At 40.0% G+C, this 8,659-nt stretch overlaps 1 pseudogene; it reads left to right on the top strand.

The window, feature by feature from the left end:
- The window catches only part of LOC109070651, a 72,311-nt pseudogene that overhangs the window by 48,384 nt on the left and 15,268 nt on the right, over window positions 1-8,659 (top strand).

Below are 8,659 nucleotides of genomic sequence, written 5' to 3' on the forward strand. Positions count from 1 at the left end.
CAGTGTCAGGATGAAAATTTGTTTCTTCATCAGGTTTGTAGAAATGTAGCACTGCATCAGTGTCTCAGCAATGTGATGCTCTGCAGTGAACTGGGTGCCGTCAGAATGATTAGTCCAAACAGTACTGATAAAAACATCACAATAAATCCAAAAGTAATCCACAGCACTCCAGTCCATCAGTTGAACATCTGGAGAAGACAAAAAATGAAACTCATCCAGCATTAAGACGCTTTTAACTCAAAATACATAGAGTTCATAATCCATAATAACACAATTCCTCGAGTGAAAAAGTGCATCTGCTGTTGTCTTTCTCACATCAAAATCCAGACACATATTTGTTTAGAATCTGTTTACTCCACACTGCTTGATCTGTGCAGATTTCTCTCCTGATTCACACCAGAACACTTTTTCACCGGAGGAAGTGTTATTACATTTACATTTATGCATTTAGCAGACACTTTTATCCAAACCGACTTACAGTGCATTCAGGCTAACATTGTTTTATCTAACATGAGTTCCCCTGGGAATCGAACCCACAACCTTTGCGCTGCTAACACAATGCTCTACCACTGAGCCACTAGGAACTTATTATGGATTATGGACTTATATTTCTTGATGCATTTGTTTCATCTTTTGTCTTCTCCAGATGTTAACTGATGGACTGGAGTGATGAGGATTACTTGTGGATTATTGTGATGTTTTTATCAGCTGTTTGGACTCTCATTCTGACGGCACCCATTCACTGCAGAGCATCCATTGCTGAGACACTGATGCAATACTACATTTCTACAAACCTGATGAAGAAACAAACTCATCCTGATCTGGGATGGTCTGAGGGTTGAATACATTTTCAGCAAATGTAAATTTTTGGCTGAACTATTCCTTTAAATAAGCCAGTATGTGTATGTGTGTGTGTGTGTGTGTGTGTGTGTGTGTGTGTGTGTGTGTAGATCAGAGCAGAGAAGGTCCTTCATCTCCTGTGAATAATCCGAGCGTGACGCTGCTGCTCCAGTGTCCAGCCGTGAAGTTTGTCACCCACCCAGAATTCTTCACTGTCCTCCACGCTAACCACGTAAGTGTTTTAAATGTTGTGTTTTGTCTTGAAGAAAGAAGATTCAAACCATTTGTAGCCAGCGCACTGAAAGTGACTTGGTTTGCTTCAGTGTGTGCAGACACAGGACCGCCGCTCACGAACAGACACTGTCCACAAGTAGACTGCACTTTAGTTGAAGGGTGATATTGATTGAACTATTTGCAGATTCCCTCTTTATTGACCCCATAAGCTCTCCTGCTGCCCTGCAACAGATAACAGACATTAACAAGTCAAAGATAAACAACAACAAGTCAATATTCTGGTTCCTGAAACCCAAATACCACAGAATTTTGAAAACCTTTGCAACAAAAAATAAATGAATAAATGTCAAACTGAATAAATGTCAAAAATAACATTTGTTGAAGTTAGAATGACATAAAAAAAATCACCCTGGCTATTTTTTAATTGGATTATAATTTAATTTCTATTTTTTTAATTTACAGATTTTATTGTGAACAATTCAGCCATGCATATGTTTCTTTATTTTTATGTTTTCACCTTTATAACCCTTCTCCTTTTTGGACCTATGTTATATATCAGAGTAGAGATGGCAAGGCTTGATATTAACTTAGGTAAAGATAAAAAAAGACTAGTTTGCTTTGGTTTACCCAGCTATATCTCTGAAAATCAGACACAAGCTCTATGCTTATAATGTATTCACCAAACCAAAATTTCAAACGTTTACATTATACAAAAAAAAATAAACAAAACAAAAAATAAACAAGGTAAAAAACAAGAAAACATCAGTTACATCAGTCGTCAGACAAAAAATGGTAAGCGTTTGGGGATCTGGACTGGAAAAGTGAATGAGTAAACTTAGCTGATGGTGAATCCGACAAAGCTTGGTAATGGATGGAATGTCCTTGCAAAAGTCCACCCTTTTAATTTGATAGTCCCAATGTTGCAGATAGGAAACAGATTCCTCCCGTCTTCCACAAGTGCAATCCAAACCCTCTAGTGCTCACGTTAAATGTCCAGGCGTCATAATCCCAACTCCCAACCATAAAGCAGAAAGTTAGCTGAAGCAAGTACTTTCACCCATGTAAGAAAGCACAGGAATAAAAAGGTCCATCTAAACAGACGACACATTCACAATTAGCATGAATATCCCAATGCACAACACACACTCCATATAAAGTTATACATTATACAACTTACCTACATGTACACTCTGGTTTTAGTAATATTTGTAAAAAAAACATACTACTTACTGATTGACCAAAAAGGAAGCACATTCCTCAATCATAGGACCTCATAAAGTCAAACGGAATAGCCCAAGAAAGCCATTGCTTCCTCTATCCACATGCTTGCCTACTTCCTCAGGTATAGTACCTGGCTAAATACTCATCCATAAAGATGATTTAGCGCCCCCTAATGGTGTGGAAAAATATAACCGCCAAGGTAACAACGTTAAAGCTGTTACATACCCCGCCGCTCAGGGGGAAAATTTGTCATAACCATGGCAAATTTTAAGATTCTGTACATGATAGGTGTCACATTTATCAGGGTCTGAGATAAAACACAACTGCATAGTTTTACAGGTCCCAACTTTTTTCTTAACCCTGGCCGGACCTTTCCACTTGGCAGATAATTTAGCCATTACCCCTTCCTCAGCTCTGGATAGGGGATGAGCCCGTACCCAAACCACATCTCCTTCCTGGAAATGAGCTGTTTTTCAACGCTGGTCATAGTATTTCTTCTGTTTTGCCTGAGCTCGTTCCACGTTACACTTGACAATGTTAAGAAGTTCACTTTGCTTGTCAAGTGTGGAATAGGCAGGATGACTAGGATCTGGCGGTCTCTGGAACGCCACGCTCCATTGGGCCTTTAAGTCTCCTTCCTAGGGCTATTTCCGCAGGAGTGAATCCAGTGCTTTCATGAAAGGCAGAATTGAGGGCAAACCTGAATTCAGGGAATCCATCTGTCCCATAATTTGTGATGGTCACCAACATATGAGGCAAATCATTGTCTTCAGATTTCTGTTAACCCGCACTCAGTAAGGTTAGTCTGGGGATGGTAAGCGGTTGTTAGTTTTTTGAACAACGCCCCACTGTTTACACACAAAAACTGAGAAGTTGAGAAGTAAACTAAACTGTGTTCCCCGATCAGACACTAGGTATGCTGGTGTGCCCCATCGAGTAAAAATCTCTTCCACCAAAATTCTTTGCAATCTGCGGAGTTTTCGCTGATCTAAGTGGGAACATCTCCACCCACTTAGAACAGTAATCTACAATGACCATAAAATACTCATTTTGCTTGCTGCTTTTTAGAAAAGGACCCATTAGGTCAATACCTAGCATGAAACCAGGGTTCAACTACAGGTGTAGATTGTAGCTGACCCGAGAGCTTAGGGGGCGTTGGTTTGTATCGTTGACATACCTGGCATTCTTTGCAATAATTCCACACATCTCTCCTTATGGTTGGCCAGTAAACTGTTTCCAAAAGCCGGAGAAGAGTTTTGAGCTTTCCAAGATGTCCACTAAGCGGATTATCATGAGCATACTGGATAAAAGCCCGACAATGCATTGGTGGGATGATGAGTTGAAGCTTCTGCCTATTCTGTCCATCAGGAATACTTCTGAAAAGAAATCCATTTTCAATTGTATGATGTACCCTAGAAGTATCAGAAGGCTGGGACTTGTCACGGATGGCAGAAACTAGGTCTTGTATGTCTTGATCATTATTTTGGGCCACAGCAATCTGAGTTAGATCGACTGGCATGCTGGCAGATAGAGGTACTTGATTTATGGCAATGAGATTAGTTGAGTTGTCAACGTTTGGGATTCTAGAAAGCACATCTGGCACTATGTTACACTGGCCCTTTCTGTACTTGACAACAAAGTGGAACCCTTGGAGCCGTATGGTCCCCCTGACCAGACGTGATGATGGCTTGGGATGGTTAAAAGCCCACGTCAAAGCTGCATGATCAGTTATAATTTCAAAATAGGCTTCCCTCTAAATAGGGTCGCCACTTTTCAACAGCCCACACCACTGCCAAGCCCTCTTTTCCTGATACTGAGTAGGCTTTTTCTGCCCCTCTCAATAACCGTGATGCATAGGCAATGACACGCTCAATTCCCTCTACTTCCTGGTAAGTACAGCTCCTAACCCTACTTCACTCGCATCCGTCTGGACTCTAAAAGATTTCTCGAGATCAGGAGCTGCCAGAATGGGTGCCTTTGTTAAATCCATCTTGAGTAGATCCAACGATTGCTGACACTGCTCTGACCAAATCCAGGTTGTATTTTTTTGTTTTAGTGCATGAAGAGGTGCTGCTTTTTCTGAGAAGTTGGGAATGAATCTATGATACCAACCGGCTAACCCCACGAATCTTTGTACTTCTTTCAGGGATTGAGGCGTGGGAAACAATCGAATAGCTGAGACTTTGTCCGGATCAGTTCTTATTCCGTCTCCTGAAACCAGGTGACCGAGAAACTTAAGAGATTTTCTGAATAAAATTGCATTTTTTCATATTGAGGGTGAGACCAGCTTTGGATAGGCAATGGAATACCTGTTGGATGTGCTTGAAGTGCTCTTGTTCGTCCTTTGGAGTAGACCACCACATCGTCAATGTATATCATACAGCATTTCCCTTTCAGATCTCTAAGCACATGCTCCATTAATCTTTGGAAAGATGCTGCCGCATTTTTCAGGCCGAAAGGTAAACGCCGGAATTCATATAACCCTGATGAAGTCACAAAGGCTGTTTTATGAATGCTGTCAGGATCCATGTCTAGTTGCCAATACCCACTCTTCAGATCAAGGGTACTAAACACGGAGGCACCATGCATAGACTCCAAAATGTCTTGAATCTGTGGCATTGGGTACGCATCCAAAGGTGTCTTGGCATTAAGACCCCGATAGTCCACACAAAAAACGTGTCCCACCATCTTTCTTTGGTACCACAAACTACCGTTGAAGCCCAAGCTGAGGTAGATGGACGTATGATATGTTTATCTAACATCTCTTTTACCTGTTCATCAATGAAAGCTTGCTTCTCCTTTGACACTCGATAAAGCTCTTTTCCTTACAGGCACCTCATCAGTGGTAAGGATTCGATGTTTAACCAATGCTGTATGACCGATGTCATGAGTACAAACTGTAGGCCAACCCAACATCCGACCTTCCAACTGAATCTGCCCCTGTATGCTAGTGTCGGCTTGGGCAGTCAGACTATGGATAGCCTGAAGATCCTCTTCATTGCGGGATGGTAAAGACAGGGCAAGGTAGAAATGGACAGTATGTGTCGTCGGGGTGGTATCCTGCCAGATAAAGGGATGGATAACCCCCTCATCTCCATCTGTGGGTAAGGTATACTGAACAAGCTGAAAATCTATCACCATTTCTGACTTCAACAAAAAGTCCATTCCCAATATAACAGGTACTGCCAGGTCAGAATCGTTCATTATGTAGAATTCAATCTCCACTGGAACATCATGCAGTTTTGTTATCCAGAGTACCTTCCCTATTGCAGCTTGATGATGGCCGTTTGCCAGAAGAAACGTTTGCCCTCCGCTTGATAACAAAACTTTCTCCTTACACAACCGATTCCACAGGGACTTTTGCATTAAAGATAAAGTACTACCAGTATCAACGAGTGCACCTATCCGTTTACCTTGAAATGTTAAGCGTAATGGTGAGATTTCTGGGATTAGGCTGCAAATCCTCTTTAAAGTTTTGCACCACTCTAGTATAGGATGGAGTGTTTTTCTTTGTAATTCCTGACTCACAACATTTTTCTTCCGCTGCTCATCAGCGTTCATCATACTCCAGTACTTCTTTGACTCACCAATGTCTCTTTCAACTTGCATTCCAACCCGAACCAGCTCGTGGACTGACTGCAGATTCCCTCTTAAAAGACTGGCAAGCCGAGGGTTGCAGTTCCTCAATATGGCCTGAATCATCTCCTTTTCAGCCATTCCCTTTTTCCACCTTAAACACAAGGCACGGTAATGGAAAGCATAGTCTCTCTAAAACTTTCATTCACCCCTTGCCTCCTTTCCATGAGCTTTCTCATGGCCACTACTTCATAATCTTCATTTAGGAAGGCTTGAAGAAAAGCCTCTTTAAACTGCTGCCAATCATGGACTCTTTTCTTCTCCGCAGACCACCAATCTTTTGGCTGTGTGACTCAAAACAGCCGTAAGGGAAGCTATTGTTTCTTCATCTGTTAATGGTCGGACAGCAAATACTCCTCACAGCGTTCAATGAAGGCAAGTGGGTCTTCATCGGAGGAGTGATTGCTGAATTTAGGGATTCAAGCTTAACAGGTGGATTAAACTGGCTTCCTGACATACTGTCAGCATACAATAGGTATGAGAATGAATGTCTTTGGCAGATTTGTGTATAACAGGTCTACTCATGGATTGATGAGGGGTTGAACTTGTTGGGTGGTATATCTGTAGTTTACGATTTATCTGCTTGTCTCGCCTTTTTAGACAATCCACCATAGATTTACCCAGATCTTGCACAAGCATCTCTAGGTATTTCTTCACCCTTCCACATTCACGATCAACATGATATGACACTTTTTCTTCAGTGGATCTAAACCGCTCCTCACATTCCTGTATGGACATTTGTTCTCTCACCTGTTGTTGAAGGTTACTGACATTTTTTTCCAAAGCATCAAGGCGGTTACTAAGCTCCTTAATTATGGTTGATTTGGACTCTGATTCTGTAGTCTCAGGATCTTCATAGACCTCTGGGGGTGGAGGAGGTGGTAGTTGAAAAACTTCATCAGGATCTTCCCCACCAGCTCCATCTTCCTCATCTGAAATATATAAATCGCTAAAAGTATGGATCAGCTCCTTTAATGGCTCTCGATGTGCTCTAAACGATGATGCTGAAAAGTCTGGGTCAGGTACAGGAACATCCCCTTCGAAAGCCTTTGAACTAGACATGATTTAAGTGAAACCCATCAGTAGCAAACAAGTACCTTAAAGCCACCCCAGTCCCTGTTCGGGCGCCATTTATATAACCCTTCTCCTTTTTGGACCTATGTTATATATCAGAGTAGAGATGGCAAGGCTTGATATTAACTTAGGTAAAGATAAAAAAAGACTAGTTTGCTTTGGTTTACCCAGCTATATCTCTGAAAATCAGACACAAGCTCTATGCTTATAATGTATTCACCAACCCAAAATTTCAAACGTTTACATTATACAAAAAATAAACAAAACAAAATAATAAACAAGGTAAAAAAAAAAAAAAACATCAGTTACATCAGTCGTCAGACAAAAAATGGTAAGCGTTTGGGGATCTGGACTGGAAAAGTGAATGAGTAAACTTAGCTGATGGTGAATCCGACAAAGCTTGGTAATGGATGAAATGTCCTTGCAAAAGTCCACCCTTTTAATTTGATAGTCCCAAATGTTGCAGATAGGAAACAGATTCCTCCCGTCTTCCACAAGTGCAATCCAAACCCTCTAGTGCTCACGTTAAATGTCCAGGCGTCATAAATCCCAACTCCCAACCATAAAGCAGAAAGTTAGCTGAAGCAAGTACTTTCACCCATGTAAGAAAGCACAGGAATAAAAAGGTCCATCTAAACAGACGACACATTCACAATTAGCATGATATCCCCAATGCACAACACTCCATATAATAGTTATACATTACCTACATGTACACTCTGGTTTTAGTAATATTTGTAAAAAAAACATACTACTTACTGATTGGCCAAAAAGGAAGCACATTCCTCAATCATAGGACCTCATAAAGTCAAACGGAATAGCCCAAGAAAGCCATTGCTTCCTCTATCCACATGCTTGCCTACTTCCTCAGGTATAGTACCTGGCTAAATACTCATCCATAAAGATGATCATCTAACCAAAATATCATAACTTCTTATGATAGTGTCAGTCTTTTCTCTGATTTTCAGTCATTAAAGCTCTTCATTTAACCAAAATATCATAACTTCTGATGATAGTGTCAGTCTTTTCTCTGATTTTCAGTCATTAAAGCTCTTCAGTTGCTGGTCCCCATTGACTTGCATAGTGATTTTTTATTTTTTTTTATTTCTTACTAGTCAGTGGGGACCAGCAATTAAGGGTGAACTATCCCTTTAAACTTTGTCCCTGCAAGCTCTTTTAAAAGCCACACCCACATCTCAACATCCAATCAACAACCGAAAAACAGAACCAAGTCCCGCCCTACAGTTTTGTTTTGTTTTTTGATAATCCATAACAAACAGATGTACAGTATACGTCAAAATACAGAAGAAAAGATCTACTCTTACGTCTGTTTAATCACCATTTTAATAACATAAGAATCAATTGATTAGATTACTGCCCAAAATAATAAAGCATAGTATTATATATAATATAATATTTATTTATGCATTTATTTATTTAATTATTTTGTAAACATATTTAAACATTCTTAAATAAATGTACATTTATAAATCGTAAATATCAATGCAAAAAAAAATAAGGAATAAAATGATTGCTTTGTTTTTCAATGAAATATTTAAGCTATAAAAATATCTGTAAACTTATATTAAAATATAGATTGCTTCTCAGGTAAATTTATCTTTAAAAAATGAATTAAATTACTTCTCACATAATT

This window comes from Cyprinus carpio, chromosome B24, assembly GCF_018340385.1.
Source record: "Cyprinus carpio isolate SPL01 chromosome B24, ASM1834038v1, whole genome shotgun sequence".
NCBI lineage: Eukaryota > Metazoa > Chordata > Actinopteri > Cypriniformes > Cyprinidae > Cyprinus > Cyprinus carpio.